The following is a 22,069-nucleotide window of genomic DNA, read 5'->3' as shown; positions in this document are numbered from 1 at the left end:
TGGGACTGGACCTGAGACCTCTTTACATCTAGACGAAGGCTGGTAAAGCCTCAGGCACAGGCCCCTAGAAGGTCCATACAGCCATCTTTATCTCTAGCAGCTGGCACATGACATGTGAGTGCTCAGAAGCTCAGAGCTGCTTTTGTCTCAGAGACCGTACTGAGCCTGGGGTCTAGAGGAAGATGAGCTATAGCGACCTGGATGGTTTCCAAATCCTGAAGGCCCCACCCACTCCAGGTGTCTCACTCACTGAACCATTAGCTCTGGTCTGTTCTAATCCATTGTTCAGCAATCCCAGGGACCGTGAGTGTCCTGCTTTGTCATTAACTGGGAGGCCTCGTTGTGTATTAGCCTAACAGCTCTGACCTTTATTCTATTCCAGGAATTGGCTCTTGTCCCACTGACTAGCCTTGGACCTTAAGGCATGAAATCTGGTCTGTGTTCTTTCTGGGTCCTCAGCCAGAAGTCTCTGGTGTGCCATGCTTTAGACACACCTGATCAACCATGCAGATCTGCTATTTGGAAAGGCTTCAGCTCAGTCACACCTCCTCAGTATTCAAGCTTTTGTTTCATGCCGCTTAGCCTGGCTGTTGGATTTAGTTACACACACACACACACACACACACACACACACACACACACATACACACACACCCTTTCTGACCTGGCTCAGTCATCAGCTCTCCCTTGTTCCCTCTGCATTGTAGGCGCCCCACAGAGTCCTCTCTCCCTAACACGTCTTACTCAATGATTGGGAGGTATATCCCTGTTCCAAGCCCAGCACTCAGTGAGTGCTCTGCCCCCCACCCCACCCACAATGAACTCTGAGAATTTGCTTTTGCTGCACAGTCATCCTGTTTTAAAAAGACTGTTCAAATGCAACTAAGCCACAGCTTTATTTCAGGGCTCAGGGAATGGAGGCTGGAGGGGCACTAAATGAGATATCCAACCGGAGCCACAGAGCTGAAGACTCCCAGGAATATAATGATGAAGCGGTGTGAGACCCATTTCTGCGTAGATGTGAGAAGGATTTTGTGTGGAAACAGGGTAACTATATCTACATTCTTATGAAATACCCCCTGCCCACTTTCCCTGAGGCCTGTGGTAAACAAAAATGAGAGAAAAAGGCAGTGCCAGGGCAGGACCCAGACAGCCAAGGTGGACTTCTGACCTTCAAGACCCCTCTCCTTACTCCATTCACTCCCTACTGCCAGTGAAAGACACTTCCAGTAGCATCTAGTATGGTCTCTGCCCTGAGGCTCCTGAAGGCCACCTGGGCTTTGAGAGCAGCAGATGGAAGTAAGTAAGTAAGGACTACAATATCTCTTAAATGGGTGGTGGCTGGGAGGCCAATGGAAAACTGCCTTAGGCAGAATCTCTGGCCAGCTAGCAAGATTCAGAGCTTTGAGGTTTCCTGAAGCTAGGGTGTGGAGAAGTACTCAAAATGGTGGGCAGTCCCAGATATGTAAAGCTAGTCCCAAGTTATCAAGGCTCATTTGCAAAAGAATGTCCTCAGAAATGACCCAGAAGTGAAAGTGGAAGTACAGAGACCCTATCTTAGGAGAGAGAGAGAGAGAAAAAGAGAGAGAGAGAGAGAGAGAATTTCATTGAACTAGAGGCCTCTTGACCCCCACCCACACTCACACACTAGGGATGTAATCATCTGAAAGACGCATAAAAGTGTTGGCAAGAACAAGAATGGAAATGGGCTGTCTCTAAAGTCAGGGCCTCCCTACCTGGGAAGGGAGGCAGACAGCCAGATCTCCTAGGCTTGTAGCTCAGCCTACTCCGCCCATACCAGGTCAACGAGACCCCTCAAAATGAACAGCCACAACCACAACCCCCAGCCAAAGATCAAAACAAAGCAAAATGGTGACTGACACCTGAAAAGCAACACCCAATGTTGTCCGTTGTCCTCCACAGCTGTGTGCATGCATATGATTGCATGGACAGGTACATGCTTATGTGCGCACACATACATAAAGAATAAGGGGTGCGAGTGGAATATGCTGTGGCTGTTTTGGAAACATATATCCCCCAAAAGAGTTGTCCAACTGACCTGGCAATTCCACTGGAGGTGTATGTATCCAAGAGAAATCAACATATTTACATAAAGACTGGTAAAGGTCTAGCTGCTTCATTCACATAGGGGAAAGGAAAAGTGGATAAGGATCGACTGATGAATGGCTAAACAAATGCTTCATATACACACAGTGGGAGACAAGCCTGTCTGAGGCGTCGCTGCGTTGCTGCACGGAGCCACGTGCATCCAGCCTGCAAACGCCGTGGAAGAAGCCAGTCACAGAGACCACATGTTGTATGACTCCATTTATAGAAAATGTTCTGAATAGGCAAATCCACCGAGGCTGAGAAGCAGATTACAGGTTTCCAGAGGCTGGGAGGAGGGAAGAATGAGGAGAGGTTACCCACAGAGGTTTTATATTTATTGGGGAAGGGAGTAGTGACCAAAATGTTCTGGAATTAGATAGATAACTACGGTTGCACAACTTTATTATACCAAAACCCCACTGAAACGTACGCCTTTCAAAGTATACATTCAGTGTTATGTGATCATATCTCAAGTCTTGTAAAAGGGAAAGGGTGTGTGTGTCCAACCAAATGGAACAGCTAAATGGTGTGCTACCGTCACCGCCTCCTGTCCAGGTCGCTAGCCAATTCGTATTAACTTTGAGGCCTGAAGCCCCGCACCTAGCTAAAGCAAGCTGCAGGCCCTCGGCATCTTGGGGTTCTGAGGACTTGGCTGAAGCGACAGGAGTCTTCTAGGACTGGGGAGTCGTCCGCAGGTCCCGAAGTTGGCAGCCACAGCAGAGAGTTAAAGATTGAAGCTCCAGCTCTTTTAAAGTCGCCCGGGTCGAATTCCTCTTAGAGGACCCAGGCTCGTTGGCTGCTCGCAGGCTGCAGGTCGATGCGGTGAGTGCGTGGAGGCGAGGGGACCCTTGCCCGGTGCTAGCTGTCCCACTGCCCACAGTGGTGCTGTTTGGGGGTCGTCGCAGCCACTTGGAAAGCGACCGAGGCGCGGGGTGCGCGGTCGCTTTAAGGCGGCGGCGGGGCGGGGACGGCGGCGGCGGCGGCTCGGCTGGCTGGTGCTGAGCCGTCAGTCGGCGGCGCGGGGCCCGGCGGGCGCGGGCGCGGCGCTCCTCCCGGTGCGAGCTAGGAGGCGGTGGCCGAGGGCGGGAGCCCAGCCCGGGCGGGAGCGCGCGGTGAGCCGCCCCGCAGCCCTGGGGGGAGGAGGCCGCCGGGCGCTTTGTTCCGTTCGGGGACTGGAGGTGTGGCCGGCGGTGTGGCCCGTTCTGCGCTCGCCTGCGCTCGCTACGCTGCACTGGGCTGCACTCGGGCGGCGGCGGGCTCTGGCTGTGCGTGGCCTCTGTCCCTCCCACCCACTCTGGCGTAACGGTGTGCAGCGGAGAAGTCGCTCACTACTCTGATCCAAGTGGGGAGGGCCTAGCCGCCGCTCAGACAGACTCCTTTGATTGTAGTCATCCTGGGGTTCCTCGGCTGCCCGGGTAAGGACTCTGCAGGGAGATGGGCAGCGGGATCGGGTAGGGGCTCTCCGGGCTTAAAATGGCGTGAACCAGGGTAAAGATCCGTGAAAGGGTGGCACATTCATGTGGGTAATAAAAAGCAGCTTGCTTCATAAACAACTCTTTACTGCGCCCCGGGTTCGGGTTGCTGGGGCTGGCTCTCTCTCTCTCTCTCTCTCTCTCTCTCTCTCTCTCTCTCTCTCTCTCTCTCTCTCTCTCTCTCTCTCTCTGGTCACAACTGGGGCCTGAGCTCACACATTAAACTGATGCGGCCCGGTGCCCATCATGTGTCAAGCTCAATGCCAAATCCTGTTCTGCCCGGAAAGCAGAGGCACAAACTGAGTGACAGTCTACTGTGGTTAGTGGGAGAACTCAAGAGCCCCTACTCCAGGGTTAGGTCAGGGATGACTGTTCAGAAGAGCATATGTGAACATCTGAGTGGGCCTCTTGACATCACGTTAGAACCCTCTGCGGACCTGAGGTGGCTTGGGGCGAAGTGCAGTCTGGAGAATAGGACAAAGGCAGGTCACCTGAACTCTGACCTGAGCGCTGGGGCAGCTCCTGGTGGTGGGGAACCTTCTTGGGTTACAATGGCTTTTGATTCTCTGGACCAAATTATACAGAGACTGACTGATGACGCTCAGAACTGTGGCCTCCAGAGGTCTGCCTGACCGAGGAGTGAACGGAGAAGATTTAAAAGCAAAGCTTAGAAAGCCCTGGCATTTGATGGAAATTTGCCCATCTTCAGAAGGGAGAAGTAGCAAGTTAACCTACCAAGGACTGTGCCTAAGCCTGTGCTTTCGACCCTGTGTTTGTTCTGATCTGTTGTGAGCGAGGCTCTAAGATGCTGGGTTTAAGGCTTGTGCAGCCTGCGTCGTGTATTTATAGTGTACCAGTCCGCACGTCCTACGGTGGTGGGTTGAAGTGTGGGGTGGCAGCTATGTATATTAATAACTGACGCATATCAGGGCTTCGTAAGAACAAAGCACTTTCACTGAGGGAGTTCGTAGACTTTCTCCTGCCCCTTTTCCCAGAGAAGAAATCTGAGCTGCTAACATTCTGTAAACCTTATTTCCTGTAAATTGCATGCATGTCCCTGCTGACTGGGGCTGAAAATGTTTCAGGCCGTGGTGTTTACTCATGGGTATCCTCATACTACCCAGCAGGCAGTTAGCATCTCTGTCTGTGTTTTTTTTTGGCATGGTTTGGCTTTTCTCTGCCTGGGTGGGAGGTGTGGGGCTCTGGTGCTGTGGCTTTCAAGGTTGGTCTCTTTGTAATGGGAGGTTAACCAAGTCCAATGCTCTGGTGAAAACTGCCACCCCCAGATGTGACCTTGACATTTCCTTTTGGAGAGGAAAGGCCCTCTGGGGAGGCAGGTGACTGACTACCCTCTAGAGCATTCGGCCTTGCTCCTGCCTAAAGCAATGTCTATAGCCTTGGCTGGCCTGGAACTTACTGTGTAGACCAGGCTGGTTTGGTCCTCTGACCTCTGCCTCTTGACCTCTGCCTCCTGAGTACTGGGATAAAAGACACACACCACTATCCTTGGCTGCATTTATAAGATTTTTTTTTGATAACAAATACAACTTTTATTATTAATTTTAGGCCCAGACATTCAATACCCTTTTATAAAGTGACAAGTTACTTTCCCCCTGTGGTTGGTCCCTGAGCTCCAGTGATGACCATCCAGAACCAGGGAGGATGTTAATGAATTGAGCCCTTTGGGTGACAGGTCCTAATACCACGTGTTTACCACCCTCCTGGATCTACTCAGTTCTCAGGAACTTGTGATCTCCATCCTATATCGGACACAAGTTGTCACTGTAATCTTCTCTACCAATAAAATGCCCCAAACAGTGTGCCTTCCTGGAAGTACCTGAAAACATACTGCTCCTGAGTACTGTGTTGTTTGTACAAGCCATGCTAGGTGGGAATTGGTTTCTTGTGCAAGGCTGGAATGCTCACTAGTATCTAGAGGGTATGAGTGCAGGCATAAGCCAGCTGTGAGGTATCGGCACCTTTATATAGAGATGGGGAAATGGAGGAGATGGGTGTGAGCATCTTACAATTCGGGGCACTTACCAGGCGGCCGTGATACAGATGCTGAACAGAGCACATGGTCGATAGACTCTGAAGCTTTACCGTTAAGGTTTAATGGCTCTGTGGTCCAAATCTGCAGGGATGGATGGCACTGTACCCTTCCCTCGAGTTACTGTGTAGGAGAGTCAAGAAGGGTGAGGCTTGGAGTTTAGAGGCGTGGCTTTCAGGATCTTGAGAAGCCACTTTCTATGTGTATGAGAAGTCGGAGAGCGTTGTTTGAGGTGCAGAGCTGAGCATGCGCGTTGGTTGTTTCTCTGGTGACCTGGAAAAAGACTGGAGAGGAGACTTAAGGAAGGGTTCATGTTGACAGACGGTTTGAGAGTATAGCCCCTCTTGACGGAGAAGGCGTGGTGATGAGGCGGCAAGAATGAGATGACTGGTCACACTGCATCCATACATACAGAATAGGGGAGATGAGTACTGCTTTCAACTTACTTCCTCCTTATTTAGTTCAGGGGCACCAGCCCATTGGTGATGCCTATATTCCCTCCTGCATTAAACATACCCTCATAGATATGCCCAGGGGTGTCAAGTTAACAAGTCGTAGCATATGACTGGGGGCAGCTACAAATCTCTGAAAATGAGCCATGGGTTGGCCATCTCTGGTCTAATGCCTGTTGTTTCAGCAATGGATTTGTGTGACTCTTTGTCACAGCTGGGCACTATTCATCTCTAGAGCATCCTAAAGGGACAGAGACAGAATCCAGAAGCTACAGTGACTGGGATACTGTCTCTAGGCTGAGGTAAGGTCTGTGCTCTCAGCCTGCACCCTTCCCTGGGAAGGTCTGAGATAGGAGCTGTGTTGTCAATACAAAGCCTAGGACCAGGCTGGAGTCCATGCTAGCTGCTATGCAGGCCATAGCATCTTTTATCCCATAGGTCCTTGATGGTGTCCCCTCACCAGCCCTACTTGGCCTGCCTGTCACACCTCCATACTTCCCTGTGAACCTTTTTAGTTGGCTTGTGTGCTCCAAGATAGTTTTTCTTCAGGCATTTCTCTCATGGGAGTCATGAGGTCACCCTGTGAATTTAGCCTATTATTTTTCTTTAATATGCCTGGCAGCTTCATTAGATAGGCTTGAGGATGGCCACATGGCCAAATGAAAGTCTGGGTCCCCTCAGCTGCTAAGGTGACACAGTGAGTCTCAGAAGGGCCTGGAGAGCCCTTCTGTCTGGAAAGCCTGGCCTGAGGCTACCTCCCAATGGAGAAAAGCCATGATTTATATTTTGATTGTTCCGTTAGTGAGATTTTGGAGACCACCAAGAATGGAATTGATTCTGTAGCAAGGAGTGAGGGGCTAGAATGAGCAGGTAGGAAGCTCAGTCCTGGTCCTCTGAGACGGTCTAGAGGGCCTGGGTGGATCCTGCGCTGTGCAGGCCCAGGCTCTGTCTGTGGCTTCTCTGCCCAGGGTTGTCATGGGGATTAGATGAAACACACAGATGAAATACGCTGGGAGACCAGAAAGGCCAGGAGAAGAAGAGCATAATCAGTGTTGTGGCTATCTCAGTTAACAGAGTCCTGACCCAGCAGGCCCCTCCAGCACACTAAATGTAGAGTCACATTTGGCAGAACCGTTCCTCATCATAATGGGAGAGTTAATTTACGACATATCACAGACAGATCTCCCATTTGACCAGTTAGTAGTTGTTACTATGCTTTACTAAAAAAAAAAAAAAAAAAAAAAAAAAAAAAATCAGACATCGTATCAGGTTTGTTTATTTGAATGGCTATCTTGTTTAGATTAATGCTTCAGAAAAAATTAGAGACAGGTGTGGTAATAGAAGTCTGTAACCCCAGCACATGAGGTAGAAGCAGGAAGAGCAGGCATTCAAAGTTATCCTAAGCTACACAGCAAGTCTGAGGCCAGCTTTGGGCTACGTCGTGAGATTGACTCAGAAACTACAAAGAGGGCCAGTGGGATGGCTCAGTAGGTAAAGGCACCTGCTGCCAAGCCTGTTGGCCCGAGTTCAGTCATTGGGACCTGCAAGGTAAAAGGATAGGACTCACTCCTGCAAATTGTCCTCTGACTCCCATGTGCACATATCCGTAAACAAACACATAAATGAACAAAGAAAATTTGATCAGAACGGAAAGGAAAGAAAAAAATTTTTATTAGGGAAATAAAAGTCTAACTTTAAAAGTCTAATTTTTTTTCCAAGACAGGGTTTCTTCTCTGTGTAACCCTGGCTGTCCTGGAACTCACTCTGTAGACCAGGCTGAAAAGTCTGATTTTAAGGTTTAAGTGGACAGATACTGCCTGAGTGTGAAGTTGCCCTCTGTGTAAAGGCTAGGAAGCTCTCTACAGAGGACTCCTACATCTGTCATCTGCTTCAGCCGAAACCTTGTAGAGGCAGGGCACCTACTGCCCTTCAGGTTGGTCTGCTATACTGGGGAGTTTGCTCATTGACTCAGAAGTCTTTCCTTTCACCCTTTACCCTGACCCATACAAACTGCTCAGAGTTATATGTTTAATGGAATGGACAGTTTCTTTCTTCAGCTTCTCTTCAGTGGCTTGGTTTAAAGATATCCTGTCTGTGTGTCCATCTATGTATCCACCCACTGATCCATCTGTCCATCCATTTGTCTTTCTATCCATCCATCTGTCTGACTGTCATCCTCCTGCCCACTCATCTCCCTACCCATCTTCCCTTCAGCAATGACCTGTGGACTTGCCCTGTTCCATACACTTTATAGTCACCATCTCAGTGGTGACTATCGACCATGACAGGGTCCTGGATCCTGGTTGTGGAAACCAGGATTCAGGAAGGTTAAGCAGGTCTCCATCATCGTGAGCTTAGAGATGCAGTGCCAGGGAGGAGTCTGAGCATGTTCTATTCCAGGCATGTGTTACTTCTGCTGTGTCTGCTGTTCCCAGAACCGGAGGACCAGACGACACGGTCCCACTCTGCTGGTGCTGTGAGGTCTTATTCTACATAATAAATGCCATGGGGCAGGGGCAACGGGTCAGGAAAGAGGTGGAATACTTTTTACATGAAAACACTGGAGGCAGCAGAAACTAGAGAGGTGAGGCTGTGGCTGATCCATGAAGGGCAGGGTGGACTGACTGTCAGGAACCTTGGCGCCATTACTCAGGTGCCCAAGAACCCTAAGACCACTTGCTCATTTTATTGTTTTTAATTTTGAGAAAGAAAAAAAAATATAAAGGCTAATGCAATGAACACTCTGAAACCACAACTCAGAATGAACGGGTATGACTATTTTATCTGCACTTGAGCCTTCCCATGGTGGCACCAGACTTAAAGAGCCTGGTCATTTGGCCTGGTGAGTTTGGGCCCAGCATGAGCCTGTTGAGGGCTGTAGCTGGTTTCCATGTGTTAAACCTCTCTTTGCCATCATACCTAGGTAACCACGGAAAATGCTAGTGAGTCCCCCACTGAGGTGCTGATAGAAGTACCGCTCTCCTCCAGTGGGCTTTGACTTCTCTCAAAGGTCTTTTTCAAGCCTGTCCATCTGTCTTTGATAACACCTGCCTTGATCTCTGGGTTTCAGAGCATAATAGTCACCAGTGTTCTAAACCACCTGTAATTTAAATGGAGACTGGAACAGGAGGTTGGAAAAGACAGAAGAACTATGGTTGTCCTGTTAGAATCCATGATTCATGAAGTTCGTCTGACACAATCATTGTCAATGTCCATATTCCATTCTGAACTATAGGAGTAAGCTGGGTGTGGTGGTACGTGCTTGTAATCCTGTCACCTCAGAAGTCAAGGGATGAGGATCAGGAGTTCAGGGCCATCCAAGTTACATAGTGAGTTCAAGGCCAGCCTGGAATACACAAAACCCTGTCTCAAAACAAAAGTATAGGGCAGGTATAGTGGCTCACACTTTTAATCCCAGCACTTGGGAGGTAGAGGCAGGCGGATCTCTATGAGTTTGAGGCCAGCCTGGAGTACAAAGTGAGTTCCAGGACTCTGTAGAGAGACCCTGTCTTAAAAAAACCAAAATTAAAACAAACAAACAAACAACCAAAACCAAACAAAAAAAATCCCAAACTCGATAAACAAAAGTATAGGACTAGCTTTAAGGAAACAGACCGAGTCCAGTGGAGCTGCTTTCTGATCCTCAGCCCTCCGTGTCCCAGTTTTTCCTTTAGAATGGGCCTCAGGTGCTTTGTAGCAGATTCTCTTCTCTGCCCACCATGGCTAACCCGTGTTCAGCTGCAGATGGTGGATGGACGCTCCTGGTGACAACTGGTGGCAACCTGGCCTTTCCACCCACAGGCTGAATCTGCATTCAGCTGGGGCTTGAGTAAGAACAGCAGAGTGCTGCTTCATAGAACTGTTGGTGGGGACTTAGACTGTTCTAGAAGGCCTTCCTTACGGGCAAACCTTCTCAAGTGCATCACTAATGGGGGCGGGGGGCTGAGGTTTGAACTGGTTTTATAATACGCCATGGTGACCGAGGAGGCCAGAGGGGCCTGCAAATCCTCAATATGATCTGTGTAGGATGAAATACCTTTTATTGAGTTGGCAGCAAGAGATCAACCTTGCTGGATCTTTTTCTATCTGATGGAGATGTTACAAAAGTCCCCAAGGCTGAAAGAACTGTCTTATTATACAGGCAGCACCAGCAGAAGGAGTTACATATGTTGTGAAGCTGAGTTCTATTTGGTTATACAGAAATATATGAATGTTTTGTGTTTACAGACCTATTTGCCAAAGAAAAGTTTGGGTTTACAAGAATCTATACCACATCCTGTGTGTTGGGTTGCCCACAGTGTATACCAACATTGAGATTAGAATTGTTTGTAGTTATGTGGAGCTGTGTGCAGATTGGTAGACTCACCAGCGATTGAGAGGGAATTTGGGGCCACCTGGCTCTTTAAGAGTTCAGAGGAACCTGAGGATAGGCTCCTGCCTCCCAAAAGTGTCACATGTTACACTCAGTTCAAAAGAAGAATCACCTTCAAGTTATCTACTCTTTTTTGTCCTTTTCATCCTTTAGAATTTCAGTATAGTTTCTGGAAAATTTCCCCCTTTTGTAGATAATCACAAATTCACCTCCTCATGTTTTAATTAACAAGCTTCAGTGGAGAGATCCAGAGCAATGCATCTTTCTCAGCCAGTACTACCTCCTCAGGAATCACCCCCACAGCCCACAGCCCAAAATAGCCTCTCGTGTGCTCTTTCAAAGCCTGCTTTATCAGAGAGGAGGGAAGGAGGGTGGAGACCCTGCCTGGGGGACATATATTTCTTTGAAAATGTGTATAGGCTGTGTCTCCTCAGCCACCGTTCCACACCCGCATTCCTCAGGTTGAGATTCTTGGCAGAGTGAGAAGGTTGACCCCCGCACTCACCAAGCCCTTCCTCACTGAGGAAATCAGGCTTTCCAAAGGTCAGGTACCCTGTGGACATTTCAAGCCAGCTGGCCTCCCAGCCTCCTGTCCACTCCACCCATCGACCCAAGCTCCACCCTCCCTCCGTGGACTGTGGCCTGAGTCCACTTATCTGGGACTGGGTGGGTGTTTCCTGCATGTTTAAGATTTTATGGAGGAAATAAAAATAAAGGAACAAAGCTTTTGTCTTATTTGTGGACTCCAACTGGGGATGGTTGGAAGGATGGAAAGGGGTGCAGGGACTGGCCACTTGGCACCTTAACAAAATAACCATTCTAATAGGGAAAGCCATTCAGAGGCACTGTTCTATTTAGGATTGGTGTGGGTGAATAGGAAGGATGGGCAGAGGGTTTGGAGAAAGCCTTCGTGTGGGTGGAATGTCATAGGACAGGGTGGAGTGGCTTTGCCCCAGGCGGGGTCTCCATCAGTGCCAGGCAGGGGGCTAGGGCCACCCAGCTAGGCTTCAGAGAAGGCAACCTGCCTTTAGGGACTTTCTGGCTTGTCTTTCTTGGAAGAAGTCTCTGCTCTAATTCTGCCCACTCTTTGTTGATCTGAAGTGAATTCCCTATTCCTGTGAGCCTTTCTTCCACATGCGTAACAGAAGAGCTGCCCCCAGCTGCCTCCCACCCCTTTCCTTTCTAATCCAGTTTCTCTGGGGTCAGGCCTCAATTTCACAGGTGTGGGGAGACAGGCACCCAAGTTCTCAAACGGTATCATTTTTCAAAATTGCCTAAGCATCAGTGAAAAAAAAAAAAAAAACCATCCCCACAGTATTTCTGAGTATTTGAGAGTGAGGACCATGCCTAGTGACTGTCTAAACTCCAAGGCCAGCTACCTCTTGGCTTCTTTGCTCCTTAAGTCCTACTGACCAAGTACTGTGTTATACAACAGGCTTTCACCAAGGACTTAGGGGGTTGTTGCCCAGGGCTCACAACAGAGCCGGAGGTATCAACAACTGACATTCTCCTCTTGCTTGGTCACACCTTTGGAGAACTTCTTCAGTGGCTCTCTCTCTCTCTCTCCTTCTCTCTCTCTCTCTCTAAAGATTTATTTATTTTATGTATATGAGTACATTATTGCTCTCTTCAGACACACCAGAAGAGGACATCAGATCCCATTACAGATGGTTGTGAGCCACCATGTGGTTGCTAGGAATCGAACTCAGGACCTCTGGAAGAGCAATCAGTGCTCTTAACTGCTGAGCCATCTCTCCAGCCCTGGCCTCTCTCTTTTTTAAACCTCATTTACAACAATTTCCCAGGGATCAATTTTCCTAAATGCTTTCTTCCAGAGGTGAAAACTCTAAGCTTCTAGCACCTGATAGCAGAGCTGAGCTATCAAGTCTACTGTACACTAAGCTTCAGCCACACCCTCTCAATCCTAAAAGGTTAAAAAGCTCCTCTAAACAGAATTCAGGATCGCAGACCTACAGTAAGAATACGGATGCTGTAGCATGGTTTCTGCCATTAATAATGCTAGCATAAATTCTCAAGTTAGGCTGTCTCTCCAAATGACCAAACCAAGGGTAGATTTTCTTTTTGATAGAGGATTTGTGAAGGGCATAGGTGTTGTGAGTCCACAGATGTTCACTCAGGTCCTGCAGGGATGTGCATTGACCATGGTCTAGGGAAATCATACTATATCGTGTACATCTAAGCCTTAGGTACCAGCATGTGAAATTTGATCAAGGTAGATCACAGTGTGCTCTGGGCAGACATAACTGAAATCCCACCAAGTCCAAGGCACACTAGGAATTGGGGAAGTTATTATGGGGTTTAGTATGTGGTTAGGTTTAATAAACAGGTCTTATAATGATACATTGTGGCCACAGGCCTCAGCCTGGTTTACTTTCAGAGGGTTGCTGCTCTCTGTCACTCACCAATAATAGTTTTACATAGTTGTTAATTCGCTGAAGATTGTACAGCTAGCAGATAGGCATTATTTTTTTCCCACTACAGGGTCTCATGTACCCAGGCTGATTTCAGACATGCTGTGTAGCCAAGAATGACTATGAATTCCTGATCTTCTTGTCTCTACTTTCCAAGTTATGGGCTTATGGTTGTAAGCTGCTTTGTGTGGTTTATGAAGCCCTAAGGGACAAGCCCAGGACTTTGTGCATGCTTGGCAAATACTCTACTGACTCAACTTCGACTCCAGCCCCGGATGAATGCCTGTGAGGGAAGGTGCTGTGTAGGAAGAAGAGGGAGCTAAGAGTGGAGGCACACACCTTTAATCCCAGCGCTTGGGAGGCAGAGGCAGGTGGAGCTCTGTGAGTTTGAGGCCAGCCTGGTCTACAAAGTGAGTCCCAGGACAGCCAGGCTACACCATGAGACCCCCATCTCAAAAAAAAAAAAAATAACAACACACAAAGTGTGTGTATGTGTGTGTGGGGGGGAAGGGGGGACAAGCAAAGGATGGGAGACTGACCACCCAGTCAGTGATGACTTTTGGTTGAGCCTTGCCCTTGGAACTAGACCATTCTGCCTGTTCTTCCTTTCCCTTCCAAGTCAGATCTGCTTGGTTAAAGGGCAGAGAGAAAACAAGAGAACAGAGAAAACCATAGAGCTTGCAGGGATATATGGCAAGAACAGAGAAAACCATAGAGCTTGCAGGGAGATATGGCAAGCTGCGGCGGCTTTTTCAGCTAGAAAGCTTACAATCCTGAGCTGGAAGAGTCATGGAGAAAGGACTCTACCCTGTCACATAGGAAAATCCCATCAGCCCGTTCGTTGCCATGCCCCGCTTGTTTCCAGGAAGTTTCCCCTTTATTTGGCCCATCCATCTGGTTACTCTTTAAAAATGGAAATTAGATTACCTCACTCTACCTCTGGAAAGAGTCTAGGCCCTGTTTCTTCCTTCTTTTTTTTTCTTCTTTTGGTCAAGCATTAAAAATATTCACATTCTTTGATAACGGCATCGGATGCTTTGAAAATAAGTGAGGAAAATAATATCCTTTTTGAAATGTGCCTTTTGCCCTCCACCTCCCTGGGTCTGAGGCAGGCTGTGTGCCCTCTCTGTGGAGAACATGCCCCTGGAAATTTTCCTTCAGGCTGAGGAACTCTTGTTGCTGCATGGGGTCAAGTCCACTGCTTTCATCTTCTGGCTCCTTGCAGCCAGATCCAAGCCAGGCCAGCAGTAAAGAGTCATCTGTCTCAGGCTACCACAGCCCTAGGATTGTGTACATGATGAAAAGGGCCAAGGAGGTAGCCATTGACCCAGGGCAGAGCCATTATGAGGTTAAGGGGGTCATTTGTTTGGCTTATACTGTGATTTTAAAATTTGGAATTCTCATACAAAAACTTAGACTTCTATTTACCCTAAAAAGGTAAGCTATCTGTTGGGAGGCGGAGGCAGAATAGCAAGCTCCCCAACAGCCTAGGCCATTCAGCTAGGCCCTGTCTCAAAAACAGACCCAAACAAAACATCTGCCCTGCTACAGGCATTCTCTGGCTGCAGCCATCAGCTGGGTCAGAGTCATTGAGGGTCTGCCTTAGTCCCCTTCTCCATACTAGACAGCACCAAGCCACAGAACTCCAATCTTTAGGATTCTGGGGAGCCAGTGAATAATGACTGCCTCTGGGTATCTGCCCCAAATTCCATAGACTGAAACAAGGGCTCCACAGGAGGAGGGAAAGTGGGACCCAGAGAAAGAGGCCTTTCTGAGGCTTAGTTCAGAAGGGCCTGAGAAGACAGAGGCAGCTCCTTCAAGAGAATGTTGGAGAGAGTTTAGTTGGAAAGCCCTCACTGGAAGGCTGCCTACAGGCACCAACAACCCGAGGTCTGGGCACTATCCTTGCTCCTTGAGGACACCCTGCTGTGAATTATTGGGAGCAGAGACTGTAGTGGGTGAGGGGTGCTGAGCAGCGAAAGGAAAGTCTAGAAGGCTCTGCTGAGAATGCCTCAGATTTCCATCCACAGTTTTCCAGGAGGGTCTTTGTGTTCAAGGGCAGCCACAGAATAACAGGGCTGAAGGATTGCAGAGACCATGCTGGAGAAGGGAGCCCAAGCTGGGAGCAGACTGTAGCCACTGAGTGGGAAAGGCACACATGACAGAGTTCCTGGACCTTGGTTTTGATTTGAGGTAAATGGAAGAAATGAAGGAAAAAAGCAGAAGAGAATTAGTTTGGAACGAGGAGGTGGCAAAGAGGCCTGTCTGAGCACGTGGGAAGGGGTGCTAACCACAGGGTCTCGACCCCTCCACAGGGCTCACCTAAGACTACTGGAAGACACAGATGTTTACGTTACAATTCATAACAGTAGAAAAATTATAGTTATGAAGTGGCAACAAAATAATTTTATGGTTGGGGGTCACCACAACATGAGGAACTGGATTAAAAGGGTGGCAGCATCAGGAAGGTTGAGAGCCACAGTGCTAGCTGAATCTAGCTAGCACTGGATGTGCAGAGTCGAGCTAGGCAGAGCTGTGGAGGAGTGGTGAAGAGGGAAAAGAAGCCATGGGAGTTCAACTGAGCAAGAGCTGCAGGCAAGGTAGGGCTGCAGCCTGCTCCACTGTGGTTTGGCAGGGTAGGGCTGCAGCCTGCTCTGACTATGGTTTGGGAGGCCCCAGGTATGGGGAACCCTCCCTGCAGAGGGCCCACTAGAGTGACCTCCCTAGTCACATGCAGATTCCTGTGGCAGACTAAAGAAATTCTGTCCCTTAGCTGCATGTGAGACTGTCCCAGTACTAGGAAATTATTAACTGATGCCTGCTCCCATCTCCAAGGACTGAGAACACGGATTTACAAAGCAAACCACATCTGCCTCTCTTTTCAGTGGCCTCTCCAGTTGGAGCCCCGTACTCACAAAGCCCACGCTTCGAGGAGCTCCCTGTTCCTCACCTTTGGGCTGAGACTTTCCCATTATGCCTCCCCATCCCCCGTCCTTGATAAGGTACCTGGGACACAGTGAGAAGCAGAGCTGGGGACACAGTGAGAAGCAGAGCTGGGCCTCCTGAGGCCAGGTGAGGCCCATGGCTTGAAGGCTGCTTGTGTCTTGAGACATCGAGGCCCCTGTGAACCCTTCAGCTCTAGGAAGTGAGAATAACTTGTAGTCTTGCAACTTGCCAGGGCTCAGGGGCAAACACTTTAGCCTCTCCCATTACTAACTTGTTACCTTTGGGTAAATGCCTCAGCACCACTGAGTCCCTTCATAAAACAGAGTAGCAACCCTCCCCTGGCTTCTGCCTCAGACCCGGTGACCCCGCTGGGCCTTGCCTGGGTTACCAGTCAATCCTTCCCGGCTCTCCAGGCTTTCCCTAACCCCCCTTTCTCTAAGCTTCTGGAATTTTGAGTTTGTTTTGTGCAATCTATCCAGCCTCACACAGGCCCTGCTGGGATTTGCCTACTGTGTAATCTCCCTGTGGCCATCACAATGAGTTGGAGGCCCTGTGTCACTGGCAGCTAGCTATGGGGCAAGTCCAACTGCATGACTGTGTTAGCCTATGGGTAGGAGAGGATCCGTGGGCCTCTAGCCCATGCAGGCTCACCTGTCTAGCCTTGTAGGCTTGGCCACTGGTTCCTTCATCATTGGATGTTTCTTGAGCAGCTGCTGGATGCTGTTGCACCATGGTAGTATAAAGGTGCAAAGATAAAGGCGCCTGGCTTTTGTCAGACCCTCACTATCCTATGTGATCATATTCACATTCTCCACTGAGCCACGTCTTGTGGCTTATAACACTCACTGCGCCCTTGGCTTCACGCTTCTGAGTTTCATGGCTTTGCAGCTTCTGTTCCTTACCCGGGACATGCTTGCTCTTGTGGTTTACCTAGCTAATATGTATGAGGTCTGCAAGACTCCATTCTGGCATTTCCTTTACCAGGACAACATCTCTGTAGCCCCCAGCGCAGCTAAGATTCCCCCATTCCCAGGTTTTTGCTTTACAGCATCAGAGTATAAACCAGTGGTTCTCCACCTGTGGGTCATGACCTCTTTTGATGTTGCATATCAGATATCCAGCATATCAGGTATTATAATTACTATTCATAACAGTAGCAACATTACTGTTAAATAGTAGCAGTGAAAAATTTTGTGGTTGGGGAGTCACCACAACATGAGGAACCATAGTAAAGGGTCACAGTGTTAGGAAGGTTGAGAATCAGTGCTCTAGACTGTGCACAGATATGAGTCCTGAGAAGCTGGCTGCGCTGTCTACTCTCCTCAGGACTAGGGTATAATTTGACCATTTCTTACATCCTGTGCCTTGTCAATTTTTAATCTCCCCAATGATATACTCTTCAAAACACCAGATGCCCCAAAATGGCTTGGTTTTCTGGTAGAGAACACTGGTATTTAATAACTTGAGAGAGACACTGTTGAACACTGAACCCATTAGCAGTGTGCTATCTTCTGCATGCTTTACAGTGAGAGCAGCTGTCTGCAAAGCTCTTGGAGACATGCAAAAGATGCCATGGTTCCTGTCAGTGAGTGAGCACTGGGGGCTTGCTGTCCTAGGGAATTGCTGTCCAGATCATTGCAGGCTGAGATGGCTGCTACCCTCCAGTGCAGATTCAGCAATGAAGCTAATACAGACTATCATGAGAACCTTCCAGCAGTAGGGTAGTGAGGGACTGAGTTATACTGAGCTGTCTGTTGAACCACTAGTTTGCTGGCTACCCCTGAGCTCAGGAGCGGACTTGGAAGAGTAGGGGTTCTTCCTGCAGGAGAAGGCACTGGAATGGGTTCTGAAGGAGGAGGAGGAGGATGCTGATCACCTGGTGCATACTGGAGAGTTACTCTGTGTCAGACACTGTGTCAAACAGACAAAATGTAGCTTCTCCTTGCACCCTGAGGCCAAGTGCTGCTGCTGTTCCCACTTTTCCAGAGGGTGAGTGACTGCCCAAGGTTACCAGTTTGTGATCCATAGTTCCAGTTCCTTGGCCTGGAGTTCCAGGTGAGGGGCCAGCCCCTGGGCTCAGCTGGAAGCAACAATTCTGTATGTGGGTGGGCTGGGGGGGGGCAGGAACCAGAAGAAGAGACAGAGTCCCATATGAAAGTAATGCTATACCAAAGGAGGGTTCCGAGCTGTCTGGTTTCTCCGACTTCCTCTCTGTTCCACAAGGTGGGACCACATCTGTGCAGCAGGCTTTGTCCCACAGTGGGGGTTGGGTGTCTATTCAAAGGTCCTTACGTCTGCCCTGCTCTTGCTTGCTTTGCTGTTCTGCCTGTGGGGCCAATGATTTGGCCTAGTGACTCTGACACCCCCTCCCTACCTCACTGCTGTGCTCTCTCCAACGCTCATGCATCTGCTGTCTCTGCCCTGGCCTGACTGCACATGTATACCCATCCTCGACCAGCCACAGGGGGATGCCTGGAGTGGAGAGGTAGTAGTGGTTCTGGAATCACATTACTCCTTTTTAGCTTGGAGACCTTGGTGAAGTTATTTTAACTTCTCTGTGTCTCAGTTGTTTTTGTTCTTAATTTTAAATTACATCTATCTATCTATCTATCTATCTATCTATCTATCTATCTATCTCATGTGTATGTGTGTGCACACATGGCACCGGGTGTGCATGGACATCTGAGGACAGCTTGTGAAAGAGTTGGCTCTCTCTTTACCATGTAGGTCTCAGGGATCGAACTCAGGTTATCTGGCTTGGCAGCAGATGCTTTTAGCTCACTGAGCCATCTCATTGGCCTTGTGTTTCTGGAACTTTAGAACTGGATTAATCAAACTAGTACTTGAGAATTAAGTGAGTAAACTGGACAGGAGAGTCTCCCAACAGGTTCTGACACATTGTTTATGTTAAGCGTTGGCTGTTGACATGACCCTTAGTGTCATGACTGCAGCCAGAGGTTCCTGCACACTGCTCAGAGAGTCAGTGCCAGATGGTAAATGGTTGCCTAGGCCCTGTCCAGAAGACTCCTTATACTTGTGAGGAGGACTCAAATGTTAATGATTATGACAGAAGAAACCTGAGGTACAGGGTGAACAAGGTCGCTAGGGCCCTCTCTCTGCTTGCTTCCAGTGTTGTCCTTCTGGTTCTCTTGATGGTGGAGGATACTGAAAGAAAGAGGAGTTGTCAAGTTAACATGAGCTAATGATAGACTCATCCAAGAATGACCAAGCAAGATGCCCGTGAAGGCCCCAAGCCCTTCCCAAGAAAAAGGATGACCGCTACATCAGATGCTTGGGAGAGAACAGGATGAGTGGTGGGTTAGATTTGGGGTACCAAGTGCATTTTCTATCCATGCCAGTCACTTTGTTTCTGCCTGTCAGGAACACTAGGTAGGAAGGGACTCTAAGAGTAAGGAAGGAAAGGACCCACCCCAGATCAGTGGCATCTGCCATGGCACTGGGAAGGAGCGGCACTCAGCCACACATTCGTCATATGGACTTGGGCTTAAGGTCCCCAGTAGTGAGAACTTACATACATAGCTGGCTGTAGGATGGAGGGAGCTGGGTGCTGTTGTGGCTGTTTAGAGGTGATGAGTGGTCCAGGGACAGTGCTGGCTGAGTTGGCAAGGGGAGAGGACGATCGTCTTAGGGAGAGATGCCAAGTGCCCCAGACTCCTGATGGGTCCTGCATTACTTACACGCAGACTGTAGGTCAGCAGGGGAAAGCATCCCATTTCTGGGAATTGTGCAGAAGGGAAGGGCAGCTCCTGGAATGCAGAGCCATTTCCTCCACATGGGTTGGGTCCCTCCCCCCCAGTGTGTCCTCATCCCCCAGTGCTGGGCACACCCAGACATCAATGAGATGAGACTAGCTTCCCAGGACTGATTCAGTTCCATGTGAACGCGCTCTCAGAAGATCACCATTAATAATGAATGTGTCCTCCTCTCCCGGCCTGCTTTACTCAGAAAACCCAGCCCAACTGCTGGGCTCAGGAGGAATCGTTAAAATAATTAGCATCAAAACAGAGTGGTAAAAGAATACTGAGCACCAGATCTTCACTGAAGTTGGTGCCATCTCTGGAGTACTTGTACCCTTGCTGTGGCCTCTTGACAATCTGTGGCCTTGTCATCAATGTCAGAGAAGCCACCACAGGATGCACAATGGTTCTGGGTTGTGAGTCACAGTGGCAGGTGAATCTATGTGAGGCTGCAAATGAATTCAAAGTCAGTTCTAAGCACAACCTTTAGCATCTGATCAGCCCACAGCAAAGGTCAGCTGAGGACTGGCAGTTGCTACCACTCTAGGCACCACTGGTTTTAACTAGGACTATATGACATTGCTTTTAAAGTAGTGGTAGGTGGGTCTGTGAGTGGCCAGGGACCTCCTCAGACCCATTTGATGGTATGTGTCACCAGCACTGTTTCCTTCTAATGCACAGCTCTCTTGGAACAGTGGATAGTGGTTTGGGGCTAGTCTTCTGGGAAACAAGCTCTGTGGAATCTGTAGAACCTGGGAAGAAGGGAGCAGACTGTTGTTCTGAGCATCCTCTCTCATCCCTATGTGCAGGCGCCTCAAGACCCATGCATGGGCAAGGAATTAAACTAAGTCAATGGAACCTCGTAGGTTGGAAGAGAAAACAGGGCCAGTTAATTTCCCTGTCATTGCACATATGCCTTTGCTCAGGCGCTTCCCATGTTATTTCCACTGGGGAAATGGAGGCTCTAAGAGGTTAAGAAGCTCTATCATGGAGCATCATCTGCCCCATCCATCTATCTATCTATCTATCTATCTATCTATCTATCTATCTATCTATCTATCTATCTATCATCTGTATCATTCATCTATCCATTGGTTCTGCACCATAGGTGTACCATGTGTGCTTGAGGAAGACAGAAGAGGGCATTGGGTCTCTTGAACTAGAGTTACAGATGTTCATGAGCCACCATGTAGGTTTTGGGAACTGAATCTGGGTCCTCTGGAAGAGCAGCCAGTGCTCTTAACAACTGAACCACCTCTACAGCCCCCTGTACCCACCATACTTTGAAATTTGCTGAGTGACAAGGTTATGCTGGCCTCACCAACCAAATACCTGCTTCTTAGGGTTGTGAGCTGGCCTCTGTGAAAAAAAAAGGGACATTGTGTCCCTTCTTGGCACAAGAGAGGGCAGAAGACTAGATGGGACAGGATGGAGTGGCTAGTGAATGCGCAGACTCCTCCAGCCCTGTGAGGGAGTGGCAAGGTATGGCTGTCATGCAGTGGTGTAATGGGTAAGGAATAAAGGGTTAGAGGGACACAACACCAAGGACAACAACCTCCCCCACCCCTGGCTTCTCAATTTAAAGATGCTTGAGGTTTTATATGCGTGTTATTAAAATAATTTAAAAATGGAACATGGCCTTTTAGGAGGAAGTTTCCAGTGTGATACGGCGATACAGTGTAAGGGTTTAGGCTGCTGGTGCAGCCTGTGGGCTGGGTGGGGCTCTGGAAGTAATGGTTGCCATGGGAACCAGCTCAGCTGCCTTCCCTGCCAAATGGCTGCTGTTCCAAAAGTTGGTTCCTATGTGGAGGGTGTTGGAACCTCAGAGCCTTTCCCATGGAAACAATGCCCTAAATGATGGGCGACATTCCCACACAGGCCCGCGTCATCTGGCTGTAATGGAGATGAGGTGGCAGGGGGACTTGAAATGAGGGCGCTGGGAATCACGTGACTGAGATGGGGTGCTCTTGCCTCTGGGAGCAAAGTAAGCAGGCGAGAGAGGATGTGTGCCTTCTCTGAGCTTGGCGTATTTCGTGCCGTTTTGTTTCATGCTTAGAGCAGATCCCAAGGTCAGGAAACGTAGCTTGACCAAGGTTATACAACTGGACAGAAACACAAAAGATGAGTGGCAAACTGCTGTGAGAAACCATGCCTTCCTTAAGCAACCTCCCTACCTTCAAGGGCCACCTACAATTCCTCAAAGCAAAGAGCAAACACTCCACAGTGATTTCCACGAGAAGAAGAGTAGAGAACTAGGACCAAAAACAGGTCCATAGTTATCTAGCAAGGAGTTTGCCATGATGACTTCTGTCAGAGCCTTTGAGTGGTATTTATGAATCTCTTTCCCTCTACCATACAGAGACCAGCTTATTTTGTAGAAGTATGGCATGTACCCAGCCATCTTTGTGCCTCCATCTTATCAAAAGACTTCATTTGATCAAAAAAATTTTTTTTCTGGGTGAAAAACATGTTCCTCAT

General features: G+C 48.8%; 1 protein-coding gene across 1 annotated transcript in view; it reads left to right on the top strand.

The window, feature by feature from the left end:
* The first annotated feature begins 3,106 nt into the window (after nt 1-3,106).
* Mras (muscle RAS oncogene homolog) overlaps nt 3,107-22,069 on the top strand; it is a 53,924-nt gene continuing 34,961 nt past the window's right edge. The window contains exon 1 of the mRNA XM_028788073.1: nt 3,107-3,524. The gene's annotated coding sequence lies outside the window, so the exon portion shown is untranslated. The remainder of the gene's footprint in view (nt 3,525-22,069) is intronic.

Source organism: Grammomys surdaster, unplaced genomic scaffold (assembly GCF_004785775.1).
Source record: "Grammomys surdaster isolate TR1022 unplaced genomic scaffold, NIH_TR_1.0 125698, whole genome shotgun sequence".
Taxonomy (NCBI): Eukaryota; Metazoa; Chordata; class Mammalia; order Rodentia; family Muridae; genus Grammomys; species Grammomys surdaster.
Note: the sequence above shows the minus strand (reverse complement) of the source record. Positions and strands in the feature narration are given on the sequence as shown.